The following is a 17603-nucleotide window of genomic DNA, read 5'->3' as shown; positions in this document are numbered from 1 at the left end:
CTCTCCCTCGTCGTCGTCCTCTTCGGCCATACTGATTGGGATTGCCAGCTGCAACCATGTTGTACCATCGTACAGATTCACTGGTTTGTGCTTCTATCCTCCTTTCCTCAGTTACCTTGTCACGGCGATGTTGCCTGATAATACCTCTAATTTGTAGTTGAGTCTTGGGTATGAAGTATTCAATATGGTCTCCTTCAGCGCCTTCAGCAGCCAGCACATCTGCTCGTTCATTTCCACATATTCCAACATGGGAGGGGATCCACAGAAACTTAATGACTCTTCCCTGATTGGTAAGTACTCTCACAGCTCTCTTGATTTCAGCGACTATTGCAAGATTTTCTGCCTGATTTTTACTTAGGCTTTGCAGTGCTGCTTTTGAATCGGTGCAAATCACTGCACCATTAGTGTTCCGTTCAAGAAACCTTAACGCCATAACAATGGCAGTTAGCTCTGCTTGCGTTGAAGAGGCATAGTTCTCAATACGTGCTTTTTCTTCATTTCTGCGTTGGAAGGTATTATCCTTGATTACCGTGTATGCTGCACCAGCCCTGCCATTGATAGGATTAGATGACCCGTCAGTGTAGATTTGATCTAGTTCATCTCCGGCTTCTTTATAAATGTCCTCGAGATACTTGTGCCTCATTTCTTGTGGTATCATGTTGGATTTTTTCATTGCCATTTCATTGATGATCTTGCATGAGTCATCCTCCCAGGGAGGTAACCTCTCTACAGGCAGGAGCTCACGGGCTTGCTCAAGCAGGTGAAGCTCTTCAAGGTAGCAGACTGCTCTGTGATGCCATTTTTTGCTTCTCCTGTTTCCCCCTGAAAGTAGCACAGAACTCAGTTTTTTCTTGGCAATATCATTGTAATGGGGATCTCTGGCTATCCTAATTGCAAGCTTAGCATTCAGCTCCTGAATTCTGCTTTTAATACTGGGAAGGGACAACTCCTCTCGTAGATTAGACGTTTTGGCAGTTCTTGGGACTCCAAGAATGATTGTCATGGCTTCATTTTGAATGCTTTCAAGCCTTTTCATATCGCTTTGGGAGTAGGTGCACAGTACTGGTGCGGCATAGTCTATGACGGAGCGCACATAGGCTGTGTACATAATTTTGAGCACGGCAATAGAGGCTCCATGTCCATTCCAGGTCATAGCTTTCAGTGCCCTGAGTCGACTTTTGCATGTTCCTATGAGTTGATTGAGCTCCTCTTTCTTTCCCTTGTTAGAGCCGACAGTGACGCCAAGGTACCGATAGTGGTCAACCCATTCAAGTGTTACACCATTAATTTGCAGTTCTTCATTTGCTCTCCGCTTGTGATGGGAGTATGCCTTCGTCTTGTTTGTGGAGAGAGTGAAACCGAGCTCAATACATTTCCTTCCGAGGAGTTCAATGGACTGTTCAATTTTTCCCAAGGTGGGAGCTTGTATTAGGACATCTGCATATCCCACTTGTTGTGTTCCTTCCGGAAAATCAATATTTGCAATGGCTTTCATAAGTACATTGAATAGTGTAGGGCTTAAGACTCCGCCTTGGGGGGTCCCGAGTTCCATATTCATTGTTCTGGAGACTGCTCCATTGAAGCAAACCTTGGCTTTCCTTCCTGTGAGGTAGTCTTCAACCCATTTCATGAGTCTCCCCTTGACACCCATGCATGCAAGCTCGTCCAGGATCGCAATCCCCTGTGCTTTGTCGAAGGCTCCTTTGATGTCAACAAATACAGAGTACCTAGCCGTGTCATTAGCCAAGTAATTAACTATACAATTTGCTGTGCTCCGTCCTTTAACAAATCCATTGACCCCCTCCCCTAACCTGCCTATTTTGTGCAACAGTCGGTTTAGGATGATCCTTTCAAGCATCTTGCAAGTGCATGACACGAGGCTGATAGGTCTGTAATTACCAGGGTCATTAGGCTTCGGTATGGGAATAATTATTGCGTGTTTCCATTGTGTGGGCAACACTCCACTTAGGAATGACTTGTTAAACAGGTGGAGTAGTGGATTCCCAGACACTTCACACAGTGCATTGAGTATGTCGTAGGTGACGCCATCTTCAGGTGCTGTACTTTTACCCTTTTTCATAGCGCCCCTTACTTCTTGGGCTGTGATTGGTTCCCCATATTCGTCATCACTAGACAGTGCTCGTGTTATCCTAATTCTTATGTCATCATGTCGCAGGAGCTGTTCCCTGCTGATTTCTGCAGGGAGGGAGGAGGAGGATGCTGCATCACTCCACTTGTGAATTAGTTCCTCAGCCTTACCCTGGGGGTCTTTGTGAGCCGCAGGCCGGGCTCTGCCCCCCTTAGCTATTTGAAGTTTTGCCCACACTTGTCTTGCAGATGTTTCCCGTCCAATAGAGCTAGTGAACTCAAGCCATTGTCTTTCCCGCTCTTTAATCTTCTCTTCCCTGGCTACTTGACACACAGTTTTAAACAACTCTTGGTTACTTTCAGTGGGATGTCTCCGGTACTCTCTACTCATGTCTCGCACATTTGCGTTAAGCATCTTTATGTAATCATTCTCATACCATTTTATATTCTTCCTCTGAGGGTTACTTCGCCCAGGCGTACGGCGCGGAACTCTTAGACAGCTCTCAATTTGGTGGTTAAGGTCATCAACAAATGTGTTAATGTCTTCTGGGATTTGGTATTCCGTGAACCAGTCACTCATCCTGTTTATGAAGTGCGGCCTCATATCTGGTCCGAGTGATAACCTTTTTCTTTTATTTCTCTCTTTCCTTCTCTTGCTCATGTCGACGGTGGTAATCAGTGCCCAATGGTCACTACATAAACTGTGCACAATGTGTGTACTGGCATCCGTGTCCTGTGCATTCAGCAGGAGAGCATAGTCTAATCTTCCTCCTCTGAGGAGTTGACTGTTCATCACCCAGGATCCTAAGGTTTTCACTTCCCCTGACAAAGAGTGACAGTTTCCGTCCATTGACATTGGGCTGATGACAGTTGGCACCATAGTGTGGGTGTCTGGCATTCAGGTCACCAACCAGCAGGGTAGGTTCTTCATTAACAAACTCAGGCAGTGCGTCAAGGTCAAGTTTACTCTGTGGCACATATAGGTTGATTATATGTAGAGCATTATTGTTTAAGTAAAGGGTCTACTCCCAGTGATTCAAACTCATCCCCCATGTGCAGGTCGTCAATAATCTGTGCGGGAATGTTGTTATTTACAAAAGTGATGAGACCCCGTTTTCTTTCCCCATGTGGCAGGGAGAACTTGCGATAACCGCTGAACCTTGGGCTGAAGTCATCACCTACCATTGTCTCCTGTAGCACTATGACGTCAGTTTGGTGTTCACGAGCGTATTGTATGATGTCATTAATTCTATTGCGAACGCCATTGCAGTTCCATTGTAGGATAGTGAGACTTTCTTCAGCGTGGTTATCCATCGTGGAGGTGTTGGTCATCAGATGTACTGTGTGCGGTGTTGTTGCTGGTGAGTGTGTGCACTGGTGGTGTTGTATGTGGTGTTGCACCACCGTCATGTGCTGGTGGTACTGTTTGTATGGGTGCCAGTGGTCAATGGTGTTGTGTACACTAGTGTCGTTGTGTTCACTGGTGGTGTTGTGTTCACTGGTGGTGTTGTGTTCACTGGTGGTGGTGTTGTGTTCACTGGTGGTGGTGTTGTGTTCACTGGTGGTGGTGTTGTGTTCACTGGTGGTGGTGGTGTTCACTGGGTCAACGGTAGCACTGAGTTTGCTGTTATGTGCCGTGGCTCGTGTTGCATCCTCATGCACCAGGTTGCAACCTGCTGAACTCGCCTGAGGCAACTTCAGGCCCTGCAGAATGTGAAGTATGTCCTCCTGGGTCTTCTGGGTTGTACATAGGGTATTCTCAAGTTTATTTTGCTTGCTTATTAGTTCTTGCATGAGTGGGTGATTTTTTATCATGTGGGCAATCATTGCTTCGATATTGGGCGGCATTTTATCTGGACCCAGTGAGGTGTTGACTGGTGAGTGGGGAGGGGGAGTGGTAGGGTGGGGGGAAGGGAGGGTCGCCTGAGAGGCGGAAGGGCTGGTTGACTGGGAGGCGTTAGGGGGTATGGGTGATGAGGCAGGAATGGGGTTGTTGGGTGGGGTAGGGTTGGGGTTAGTGAGGGAGATAAGGTTGGGGTTAGTGAGGGAGATAAGGTTGGGGTTAGTGAGCGGGGTTGAGGTAAGTTGGTTTGTGAGAGAAATGGGGTCTGGTTGGGCCTGTGCGGGGTGGTGGTGGGTATGTTGCGCTCGACCCAAACAATCTCTTTATAGTCCTTGAGATATTTCACGTCAACATGAATGCTATAGATCTTAATTATAATTTTAGTTTGTCTTGTTTGTTGGTTTGCTTCTAAAAATTTAACATTCTTACCTTGATACTCGAGACTGTTCTCTGTGAAGAACTTCAGGGCTCTGTGCCCCTGCACCCGTGCACTAACATTGCCACCTACACACCTGCTGTTTATACGATAAACTTCTCTATGGGCGCGGGCGGCCTCAATAATCCATCTGAACTTCTCTGGTGCTGTCATTCCCCCTGCAGGAAAGATTAGGGTGTGCCACTCAGTCTTCGTCTTGTCGTCGTCGTTGTTGTTGTTGCTGCCGAGGTTGCTGTTGCTGCTCACCCTGTCGCCGTAACTTATCCCGTTTCTTGCTACTTCTACCTCGGACTAGGTTGAAACCTTCGTCTGTTGTAGAGTCTCCTGTATCGGTACTGTTGGAGGGCCCAGGGCTGGGATCCCGACCGGAGGGCCCTGGGTGTGGACCATCACCCAGGGGCCCCTGGCGGGGATGGGGGCCGTTATGGTTCCCGGGTACACCAGCCATGGTCACGTTGTTGTTGTCTAAAGTCTTACTTCTCGTGTCAACAACCATCTATTTGCTGCGGCTCACTTCATGTGTTGTTGGGTGGTATGTCTTCAACACTGCACTCTGCCCTACGTACACACACATGTACATATAGACACCTACAAGGCACAAGGTTTACTCACACGTAGCGTAGGGGCACTCTATGGTGTGTCCTGGCAGTCTCTTGTGTAAACACACTAGTCGCGCACACAGACCACGACCTTGGGTAGGGAGGGCACAAAGGCTATTTTTCACGCGCGTGGAGCCCCAGGCTTCAGGTACCGTTTCGGCCCAACCTACCTCACAACTCTTCCCTCAGCAGGCCTCGATATTGCCACATTAACAATTGCTGCCTTAATTTCTGGTCAATCCACACGTCTAGGGCCTACCACAGTTGGTAGGAGGGGCGGTGCACACTTAGTGCCTCTGTAGCTGACCTACTTGGCGCACTGAAGACTAGACCTTAGGCCTAGGCCTATGTCAAACAGGAGGATGGATGCATCCTGCCTGCTCCTCCTCTAGCTTGAGGACAACTGGGCAGCCTTGAAGTCAGGAAATTTGACTGTTTTCTCGCCCTTTAAATCCCTCTACAGCATCAACAAATATACCATCAACGAACTGTAACTTACCAATTGACGCTTTAAGGGCACTGATAAACCACATAAGTTGCTGATCTATATCCATATTTGCAAATGAATTTCAATTGTTATAAGTTGATTTTCTCAGTATGGCGAAAAATTTACGCTCTGCCTTGTTCGCTTACGTTTTGAGAATACAGAAGAGAGTAAAGCTGCCTTGGTAACACCTGCGCTGTAACCTGTGACGCTGATGTGCCAGACACCGCCAGGACGCCACTGCAGCGCCATCTCTTGCTACACTCTCACCTCAAACTCATCAAGATTGTAACTTGCTTAGCTAAATGAATTGTGGGGTTCAGTCCCTGAGCCCATTATGAGCCTCTGTAACACTTTCCACTACCGGCCACAAGATGGGTATGGGGTGCATAATAAATGAACTAAACTAAAACCTCTTGCTTGCCGTTTACTTCATTTATTATGCACCCCATACCCATCCTGTGGATATTTTTTTCTTTTTTTTCTGGGATATTCCTGCGCGGACCCTAAGCCTCTGGCTGGCCCATTAAGTGTTGCTTGTTTCTGTTCAATCAAGTTCAAGTATGTTTGAGATAAGCAATAAATACATCTCAAAGGGATAGAGTAGCTTAGGCTATTTCTACCCCCCTCTACTTCAAGTCCCTCAAGGGGCGCACAAATTCAGTGAGTACAAATAGACATATAACAGTACAAGAATCCCTTTTAACATTGCATACAGCAAGTACAGCATATAATTGTTACATTCTTGGGGCAAAATTCTTGTAGCTCCTAAGTATACTGTCTATTATACCATTATCACACATCCAAACAATTTGTTGTGGTACACTATTTCCTTATTTTTATATTTTTCAATAAGGTGACACTCTAATACATAATGTTCTAAGGTGTGGGCGTACGGCATACTACATAATTTACACTCCTTATCTTTTTCACTGACATCAACACCGTATTGCCCGAATTAGTAACTGGGCGTCCACAATGCAAGCAGAGTTGGTAGCGATACTGGTAGCACTCGAAATTATTAACACTGAAGTAGACAGCTTAATTATTTCTGACTCCCTATCCTCACTACGAGCAATAAACAGTTTGCAATCAAGTAATAGCGTGCTTGTCTTGGAAGCTAGACGTATATATGTAAGAATACTTAGCAAGAGGGTAAATATAAGAATGTTGTGGATTCCTTCTCACATTGGCATGCAGGAACATGACAAAGTTGACGCCCTAGCTTGCTAAGGCTGCAGTAAATAAAGACAGTATTGAATGGAATATTGAGTTATCAAATAGGTCCCTTAAAAGTGTCATTAGACGAGAACTCCTAGATGGATTTGAAGAAAGTAGAACAGTGCAAACTGGAACTAGTAGGTCCATTGTTCATCACAATGCAATGTGTGAAGTAAAACGTGTGTATGGGGCAAGTAACAAAGTCAGTAGACTAACAGATGTTGTCACAGCTCGTATAAGACTTGGCTACAAGTATCTCTGGCAGTTCGGCTTGTATAGGGATCTAGATGAAGTAAAGTGTGTGGACATAGGCAGGGACACACACTCGAACACTATATCTTGGATTGTTGTAAAATTGAGCCTTTTAGAGATAAATCTAAGCTCACTCTGTATATGGCAACCAATCTTATTACCATGGATAAACTACCTGAAATCTTTGCACTGTACCCACATTTTGCTTCCAGTAGATGAACGACATATGAGATTCAGAAACAAGTAGTGTATTGTGAGGACTAATAATAAACAGAAGCTCCCCTATGACTCTGTAATATCCCCATTGGCCAAACTATTATGTATTAACGACAAGACCTACCATTAATGTATGATGACTTACTGTAAATATGTAGCTCTTGTAATAACACTTTCTCTGTAACTAGCTGACATTGTATCTATAAGGTGTGAAGGATTGAAGAAATTGTTTGTAATAATCTAAGATGAGGTCTGATAAAGACCTTTTGTGCCCTCTGTAATGCTTTTGCGCTACCGCTCACAGGATGAGTATGGGGTGCACAATAAACTAGCCGCCTTCGGCGGCAACAATTCAAAAACCGTATTGCCAGATATATTTATATCCTAATCGTAATCTCATGTAAATTGAATCCTTCCAAGTAGACCCAAATTTTGTTCTTTTTACCCATTAGTTTTAAGCTTGTCATTAATGTTTTTCCTGCCCGAAACGCTTTGCGTAATAGTGGCTTTAAGCATTGTATGTACTAGCTCTATCTATAAAGCCAACAAACTTTGTAAAATCTCTTTATGTATGTACCTTACCTAAATAAAAATTATTATTATTATTATAGACTTTCCTTTACCATAAGTTTAGTTTAGTTCATTTATTATGCACCCCATACCCATCCTGTGGGCGGTAGTGGAAAGGGTTACAGAGGCACATAATGGGCTCAGGGACTGAACCCCACAATTCATTTAGCTAAGCAAGTTACAATCTTGATGAGCTAGTTACAAAATTCAATATAAGTCATCACATCAACAATGGGTTCGAGATCGACCTCAAGTACAGGTTCTAAATTAAGCAACTGACATATGTGGAGAGCTAGTGTCAAAATTTATATGTTTGTCCTGCACACCGCCCCCCATCCAGTGGGCAGCGGTGGATAGGTTACAATCACTTAGTTACTACCTGCAGTTAGCAAACTGGGGATATTTGGCTAAAATTTCTGGTAGCAGATCATTTTGAATGAAATATTGACACATCGCTGGAACATTGGTTATAGAATTGTCTCTAAATTCACGTATCTTTTCGCACTCCATCACATAGTGACGGAGGGTGTGCGAATAATTTTGTTGACACAGTTTACATTTGGTCAGGTCTACATCAGCAGATAATGAGAATTCCCAGAGATACTTGTAACCGAGTCTAAGCCGAGCAGTAGTAACATCTAGAAGTCTGCTGATTTTATTGGATGATCCATAGATGTGTGGCTCCTCTTGCATGATAGTATGATGATAGATGGAATTACTGGTGTCAATTTCACTTTGCCTCAGATCTACAAGATCTTGTTGAAGTTCTCGGTGTACAGCTGCTCTCAGATTGCTCATTGACAATCCAAGGTTACACTCAACGGCTCCTTTAAAGGCAGATTCTTTGGCTAACTTATCAGCTCTATCATGCATTCGGAGGCCAACATGAGATGGAGACCACATGAAATGGACTCTGTTACCATCCTTAATAATTTTGTTGTATTTGTGTCTAGCTTCGGACACGAGCATGTTACAGTTATGTCTTAAAGAGTTGAGAGCATTTAAGGATGATAAGGAGTCACACTCTATCACAATATTCTGATATACTGGGCGTCTGCTATTTAAAGACTCTAACGCTCCTCTGCTGTCAATAAAGAAGCAAGCATTTTTACCACATTTGACTACTTCCTGTAATCCTGCTAATACTCCTTGGAGTTCAGCCAGCGTTGAAGAGACATTGTCAGTTAAGCGGCGTCCAATAACAGTATCTACAGTGCCGATGTCAGTGTACTCCCTGATCAAGACTCCACATCCTGCCTTCCCATCCCTAGCTACTGACCCATCACAATATACATGTAAAGTGTTTTCCGTAGGCAGTTTTCTAATTATACAATCATATGTTGCCCTCAGCTCTATTTCATACATACTTTTTTTCTTATGCAAGGGAGTAATTACTACATCTACATTACAATCCTCCCATGGTGGTGTAAATTTTCTCTTGGGCACAGCAACACACTCTGTAATAACATCATACTTTATAACATTATAACATAATTTATTCATATATACTCTCTTCTTCATCATACACTGTTCACTACTTCCCACCTTTTGAACCGAGAGGATTAATTCATTAGCTCCCCACCTCTCATTAATCTAATGGCAGAGGCTACATTTATCTCTGAAATTCTATCCCCAATACTCTGCAGATTCAACTCCATCCTCATTATCTCAATCATAGCATTTCTTGGGCATCCTAAGATAATTCTCATTGCTTCATTTTGTACCTTCTCCAACTTGCCCATCCTACCTTTACCAAAACAAGAAATGACAGGTGCAGCATAATCAATAAGTCACTGCACATTCTCTCATGTGTATTATACATATATAAAACGCTAAACTATAATGCCAATCCTGGACCAATTATTTGGTCCGGGAGACATCTCCTGTCACGCAGGGTGCAGTCGCACCTCCACAGATCTCCAGTATCATCTATAGATACTGGTGATGGCTCAAAAGGGCCACCACTTACGAGCTATTCATGCCCGTGCCACCTTTTGGGTTGCTTCATCTTCATCTTAACACATTCATAAGGGAGACATCTCCCGTCATGCAGGGTGCATTCGCGCCTCCACAGATCTCCAGTATCAGCTCTTGATACTGGTAAATGGCTCAAAAGGGCCACCACTTACGGGCTATTCATGCCCGTGCCACCTTTAGGGTGGCTTAATCTTCATCAATCATCAATCAATGCCAATCCTGATCTCAAAAGCTTCATAGAAGGTTGTATCAGAACCCATGAGCATCACACCAGAAATAAATACAGTTTTGATATTCCTAGAGTACGACTTAATCAAACTAGAAATGCTCTACAAATCAAGGGACCCAGAATGTGGAATGACCTTCCCAACCATGTTAAAGACTGTACCTCTCTCAACCAGTTTAAGTTAAAAGCGAAGCTATACCTAATAAATTCCCGGTAACCTACCTTACCCTTCTATTGTCAACCAATGTCTGTTTTTTTCTTTAATGAGCGCTGTTTGTCGACATAATTGTATTTGTGCTGCTTTTTCATCTATGTTTTCATTTCTTGTTTTCATTCTACTCATTATGCTCAATTAGTATTAAGCTTGTCATTTAAGTTTATCATGCCCGAAACGCTTTGCGTAATAGTGGCTTTAGGCATTGTATGTACTAGCTCTACCTATAAGTCAAACAATCCTTGTAAATATTTATTGTATGTATGTACCTTACCTAAATAAAATTGTATTGTATTGTATTGTATTGTAAGAGATCTTACAGTACTCAAGTATAACATTCGTAGCACAGGGACTCCCACTCGACCATTTGGTCATCATTTGGTCCTGGAGACATCTCCCGTCACGCAGGGTGCAGTCGCACCTCCACAGATCTCCAGTATCATCTATTGATACCGGTGATGGCTCAAAAGGGCCACCACTTACGAGCTATTTATGCCCGTGCCACCTTTTTGGTGGCTTCATCTTCATCTTAACACATTCACAAGGGAGACATCTCCCGTCACGCAGGGTGCAGTCGCACCTCCACAGATCTCCAGTATCAGCTCCTGATACTGGTAATGGCTTAAAATGGCCACCACCTACGGGCTATTTATGCCCGTGCCACCTTTTTGGTGGCTTCATCTTCATCTTAACACATTCACAAGGGAGACATCTCCCGTCATGCAGGGTGCATTCGCACCTCCACAGATCTCCAGTATCAGCTCTTGATACTGGTAATGGCTTAAAATGGCCACCACTTACGGGCTATTTATGCCCGTGCCCCCCTCCCCGCTCAGCTCGTTGTCGCCGTGTGGGGGCTTCGTGGGCGGCTGCTGGAGTGTGATGCTCCTTAGGACAGTCCTCTGTCCTTTTCTAGCCTTGTGCTCCTGCTGCCGTCCTCTCCAATTCTGCTGGGCACCTTTTCCTTTTCCTTCTGTTTCGTTTTTCTCCCCCCTCTTCTCCTATCTGCTTGCCGTTTCCTGCCGACCTTTTGCTCGTTCTGGTTCTTCCATGGACTTCTTCTATTTTGACGCCCGGGTGCTTGAGGAGGCATACTCATGCACCCGTAGAACTGCAGTACCCGACGTCGAGAGCGAGGGGAACCTTTTATTGTCAATCCCCACTTCGTCACTGAACCCGATCTCGACGGACTGTCGGTTTCTTAAGGTGGCGTTTGTGGGGCGTATACTCACGACGCACCCCTAGGAGGCCCCGACAAGATCGGCGATAGCTTCTTGTTGGGTGTCCTGCCTCTAATTGTGGCTCCATGGTGGGTGTGGGGGCACATTCGTGAGTGAATTCTTAATTTCGTCAAGATGATAACCCCTGTTTCGGCTGCTTCTGGCTTACCTTTTCAGGCTCGTGGGGTGGGCGACCAAGCCCCCGAGTCGGTCCGTATTGGAAGACCGGGCTCTGTAGCCTCCGCTGCATTGGGCCCCGACCTTGCTCCTCCTTTGGCCTCTCTGACTCCTTCCCCTGGCTCCCCTCCCTCCTCTGTGGTTGGGTCGAGCCCCAAGCCCCCAGTGGTGACTACCTCGTCCCCTGGCGCGGCTCCTTCTCTAGTTGTAACTACTGCGCCTTTTAACCCCTCTCTCTCTGGGGGTTCTCACCGCCGTCCTCGTCACGGCCGCCCTCGCTCGATTCCTTCCAGTTCTGCTACCTATCAAGCCTTGTTTGGTCCCGCTTCGTGGGCCAAATATTTTGATCTCCTCCCTCTTGATTCTGCGCCTCCTGACGATTTCTCCCTTCATCGACATCTCATTGATTCCGTGGATGCCTCCATTACTTTCAACCCCACTCGTCTCGGTACACGTGTCGTTGCTGCTCCTTCTCAGGATGCTGCTTCCCGCTTGGCTGCCTTATCCTGCCTTGGCGAGACCCCCGTTCGGGTCTCGAAGAACGCTCAATTGAATGCCAGTGTTGGCACTATTAATAATAATAATAATAATAATTTTTATTTAGGCAAAGGTACATACATAAAGAGATTTTACAAAGTTTGTTGGCTTTATAGATAGGAGCTAGTACATACAATGCCTAAAGCCACTATTACGCAAAGCGTTTCGGGCAGTATTGCTCTATTTTGCTCCCGCCCCATGTTGCAACCGGTGTTCGGGACCTGCGCGACTGCCACGACGATATTCGCCATATCCTCGCTGCCCAGGGCCATTCTATTCTCCAGGTGGACACGTTTACTCGTCCCCCTCGTGGTAGTCGCCGTCAACCCCTCCGGGTTGTGAAGATTACCTTTGATGGTAGGACCCTAGGGTCCTAGCAAAAATGACAGAGGGTGGAAGCTTCCACCCTCTGTCATTCTTGCTGGTGCCAGGTGCTCTGTCCAGGAGTACATTCCTTCTCCTCGGCTCTGCAACAAGTGCTGGAGGTTTGGGCATGGTGCCCTCCGCTGCTCCGGGACTGTCTCTCTCTGTCCTTTGTGTGGTGGCGAGGGTCACGTTAAGTCGGAGTGCACTTCTCCCCAGGCTCGTTGCCTCAACTGCGGTGAGGCCCATCCTACCTTCTCCCATGCGTGTGTCCATTACAAGCTTGAGGCAGCCGTCCTCAACCTGAAGCACCGGGAGCGTTTATCTTTTCCTGAGGCGAGGCGCCAGGTTCGCCGGCTCCCGCCTTATGCTAATATCTCTTATGCTCGCGTGTTGCGCTCTTCCTCTCCTCGTCCTTCCCGCCTTCCTCAGACTCACAACCGTTTCCGGGCCTTGGACCCTGATGCGCCCACTGCCCCCTCCTCTGTTCCTTTGGGTTCTCTCCCGAAGGATCCTCCTCCTGGTCCTCTGTCTGGGGTTCCCCTTCCTTCTACCCGGTCTGTCGTGTCTTCTGTGTCTTCTTCCTCGTCCCCCTCCGATCCTCCTTCCCATCCTCTTCCTCCATCTATTGGCTCTCCCCACCGCCTGTCGGTGCGGGCGGATGTCCATCGCTCTCCTAACGGCCGTCGTGTGTGCTCTCGTTCGGCTTCTCCTGTTGAGACACTGGAATCCGTTGCCCGGTACGTGGTTGCTGGGACACCGGTCTCTTTAAGTCAGAAGCGTAAGCCTGGCTCCTCTCCTTCCTCTTCCCCGGCGGGTAAGAAGGCTTCGCTTTCTTCCTCAGCTCCTCCTTCTGGCTCTGTTGCTCCTTCCCCTCCCGTTTCAGTGCTTGCGCCCCCTGTTCCTGCTATGGAGGTTTCTTTGGCCCCTGCTTCCCTTTCGGTTGCTGCTCTTGCTGGGGTGCGCTCCCCTCTTTCTACTCCCCCTCCTCCTGCTGCTGTCCTTGACGGCTCCTCTCCGTTGTCTCCTCCTCTTCCTCCTCCTCCTCCAGACCCTGCCCGCCCACCTCTGCTCTGTTCTCCCGTTTCCTTCCCTCCGTCTTTGCTCAGTTTACCCATGCCCCCTAACCCTGACTTTGCTGACCCTGATCCCGACCCTGATATTCTTTAACGTGCTCTGTTGGTCTTTCGCCTTTGTTTCTTCCTTGTTCTCTGTTTTTGTCCTTTCTCTTCTCGTCGTTGTCCATTCTTCAATGGAACGTTCGAGGTTATTACGCCAATTTCCTCGAACTCCAACTTCTGATTTCGCGGTTTTCGCCCCTTTGTGTCTGTCTCCAGGAGCCAATGCTTGGTGCTCGTCCTGGTCGTTTTCGTGGCTATTCCTTTCTCTCCCCCCCCCCCCCCCCAGCCATTGCTGAGGCTTCTAATTCTTCTGCTCTTTTGATTCGGGCTGATGTTCCCTTTGTTCCTTTACTTTTTCCTTCGCCTCTCCATTGTTCTGCTGCTCGTATCTTTGTGGGGAAATGGTACACAGTTTGTTCCATTTATCTCCCCCCGAGTGTCCCGCTCTCTCTTCCTGATTTGAAACACCTCCTGGATTCCTTGCCGGAGCCTGTGCTCCTGCTGGGTGACTTCAATTGTCGTCATTCTCTTTGGGGTGACGTTCTGACGAATACCCGGGGTCGCCTCCTTGAGCCGTTTCTCCTCTCTTCTTCCCTGTCTCTTCTGAATTCTGGTGAGCCCACTCATTTGGACTCTCGGACTCGCACCCTTTCTTGTCTTGATCTTTCTCTCTGCTCTTCTTCTCTTTACTTAGATTTCACGTGGCAGGTTCTTGATGACCTCCATGGAAGTGATCATTTCCCCATCCTTGTTTCCTTTTTCTCTTTTCGCCCTTCCCTCTCTTTCCCTAGGTGGCAGTTTGCTAAGGCAGACTGGACCCTATTTACCCTCAGTGCTGCTCTCCCTGACCTCTCCCTTCTGCCTCTCTCTCGCACTCTCCTCCTTTTTCATGACACTGTCTTCAACGCTGCCCTCCGCTCTATTCCTCGCTCTTCCTCTCGGTGTCCACGGAAGTGCGTTCCCTGGTGGAATGCGGACTGTGCTCGGGCTGTCCGCTGTAAGCGTGCAGCCTGGAAGAGGCACCGCCGTAGGCAGACGACCGATTCTTTTCTTTTCTTTCGGAAAGCGAGTGCGGTGGCCCGTAGGGCCATCCGTACGGCTAAACGTGAATGTTGGGCATCTTATGTCTCAACAATTACGTCCGAGACCCCTCTGGCCCAGATCTGGAAGCGTATCCGCAAGATAGCGGGTAAGTTCGTTCCCGATGTTTCACCGGTCCTTCACCTCCATGATACTCTTGTGGCGGACCCGTTGCAGGTCGCTTCCGAACTGGGTTCCCATTTTTCTTCTGTTAGCTCTGGTCTTCATCTTCCCTAATCTTTCCTTCTTCGTAAACCTGTCCTTGAGTCTCGTCCTTTAGATTTCTGCACTCATCTTCAGCTTCCCTATAATGATCCCTTCTCTCTCTCTGAACTTCGTTCTGCCCTGGCCCTCTGCGGTTCTACGGCGGCGGGCTCCGATGGTATTCATTATGAGATGCTTCGCCATCTCCCTCCGAGCACGTCTCAGTATTTACTGAGTCTGTATAATCGGATCTGGGAGTCGTCGTCAGTCCCTGAGGACTGGCTCGATGCCGTTGTCCTCCCTGTTCGCAAACCGGGGTCTCTGGGTACTTCCCCTAAGGACTTTCGCCCTATTGCTCTCACAAGTTGTGTCTGCAAACTCTTTGAACGTATGGTTAACGTTCGTCTGATGTGGTTCCTGGAACACCATCACCTCCTCTCCCCTTCTCAATTTGGTTTCCGCAAGTGCCGCAGCACGACAGATGTCCTGGTGAACTTGGAGGTCTATATTCGTACTGCTTTTGCTGCGAAGACCTCCGTTGTTGCCGTCCTTTTTGACCTAGAAAAGGCTTACGACACCACTTGGCGTTATCATATCCTATCTCAACTTCATTCTTTTGGCCTTCGTGGTCATCTCCCTCTCTTTCTTCGCAGCTTCCTCTCTCGTCGTTCCTTTCGGGTGCGCCTTGGTACCGCTCTCTCTCCCTCTTTTCAGCAATACGAAGGTGTGCCCCAGGGTAGTGTTCTGAGCACTACTCTTTTTCTTGTTGCCCTCAATGGTCTTCTTTCCTCTCTTCCTTCTGGTGTCTTCTCCGCTCTCTATGTCGATGATCTTACCCTTTGTTGTCAGGGTGATGATTCGCCTCTCCTTCAACGCCGGCTTCAACTTGCAATTGATGCCGTGTCGTCTTGGGCCACAGGTCATGGCTTCAAGTTCTCTACTTCTAAGACTTGTGCCATGACTTTTACGCGGAAACGGGTTGTTCTTCGTCCCTCTTTGTCACTTTATGGTCATCCCCTTGAATACAAAGATTCCGCGAAGCTTTTGGGGTTATTCCTTGACACTCGTTTGTCTTGGTCTCCCCATATCTCTTACCTCCGTGTTGAGTGCTCTAAGGCCCTTACCCTCCTTCGGGTCTTGTCCCATACTTCTTGGGGGGCAGATAGGCGCACTCTCCTTGCTTTACATTCCTCTCTCGTCCTGTCTAAGCTCGATTATGGTTGCCCTGCTTACTCGTCTGCTTCTCCTTCTACTCTTCGCCGTCTTGATGCTTTGCACCATACTGGGTTGCGCCTCAGTTCTGGTGCCTTTCGTTCGACTCCCATCCTTAGCTTGTATGTTGACACTGGCCTCCTGTCTCTCCAGGACCGCCGTGATCGCTACTGTCTTCGCTATCTTGCGCGGTCCTTGCAACATCCTTCCTCTCGCCTCTGTCGTGCTTTAACTTTTACCCCTCCTGCGGTTCCTGTTCCTCTTCACCACCTCCCTCTTTCTGTCCGGTTATCTCGCCTACAGGATTCTCTCTCCGTTCGTATTTCTGATGTTTCTCCTCGTGTTGTTCCTTCTTTGCCCCCGTGGAGGGTCCCTCTTCCGCGGTTTTGTACTTCCTTGACCCGTATCACTAAAGCTTTTACCCCTCCTACGGTTCTAAAACGCCTTTTCCTCGAGCACTTTTCTTCTCACTCCCGCTCCGTTTCTGTCTTCACCGATGGGTCTAAGTCAGCGGACGGTGTTGGCTACTCTGTTGTTTTTCCTGATCGCACTTATATGTGTCGCTTGCCTCCGGAGACTAGCATCTTTACAGCAGAACTTTATGCTATTCTCTATGCTCTTCGTCTCCTGCTTTCTCGTTGTCAGTCTTCCTTTGTGGTTGTTGTTGACTCTCGTAGTGCCCTCATGGCTTTCGGGTCCTTTAATCCGGTTCATCCAGTAGTTGTCGAGATCCAGCATTGGCTGTTTCTCGTTCACAGTAAATTTAAGTCGGTTGAGTTTTGTTGGGTTCCCAGCCATATTGGTGTGTCTTTAAACGAGCGTGCGGATGCTGCCGCTAAGGAAGCTGTCCGCTCTTGTCCCATCTCTCGTAAAGGCATTCCGTATTCCGACTTTTACCCAGTTATCCATTCCTCAGTTCTTACCCGTTGGCAGGCTTCTTGGTTGTCTGTTACTGGTAACAAGCTACGTACTCTTAAATGTTGTGTTTCCTCGTGGCCGTCCTCCTTCCACCGTAACCGGCGGTGGGAAACAGCTCTGGCGAGGTTGCGTATTGGCCATACTCGCTTAACCCATGGTCACTTGATGGAGCACCGCCCTGCTCCTTATTGTCCTAGTTGCATTGTCCCTCTTACGGTCGTGCATGTCCTTCTTGAATGTCCTGACTTCCAGGACGAGCGTGTGTCTTGCTTTCCGACCGCCCCTCGCGGTCACCTGTCCCTCGATAGAATTCTTGGTGACTCGGATACTTTTGATATCGTTCGCCTTATGCGTTTTTGTTCTCGTATTGGCATCCTTGGTGATATTTAGCGCCCTCTGATTATTTTGCGTATTTGATGGTGCTACATAGCCTTCCCGGTTTGGTGCCTTCTTTTGATAATTACTTACTTACTTATGCCCGTGCCACCTTTTGGGTTGCTTCATCTTCATCTTAACACATTCATAAGGGAGACATCTCCCGTCATGCAGGGTGCATTCGCACCTCCACAGATCTCCAGTATCAGCTCTTGATACTGGTAATGGCTTAAAAGGGCCACCACTTACGGGCTATTCATGCCCGTGCCA

The sequence above is a fragment of the Procambarus clarkii genome, chromosome 68, assembly GCF_040958095.1.
Source record: "Procambarus clarkii isolate CNS0578487 chromosome 68, FALCON_Pclarkii_2.0, whole genome shotgun sequence".
Lineage (NCBI taxonomy): Eukaryota > Metazoa > Arthropoda > Malacostraca > Decapoda > Cambaridae > Procambarus > Procambarus clarkii.
Note: the sequence above shows the minus strand (reverse complement) of the source record.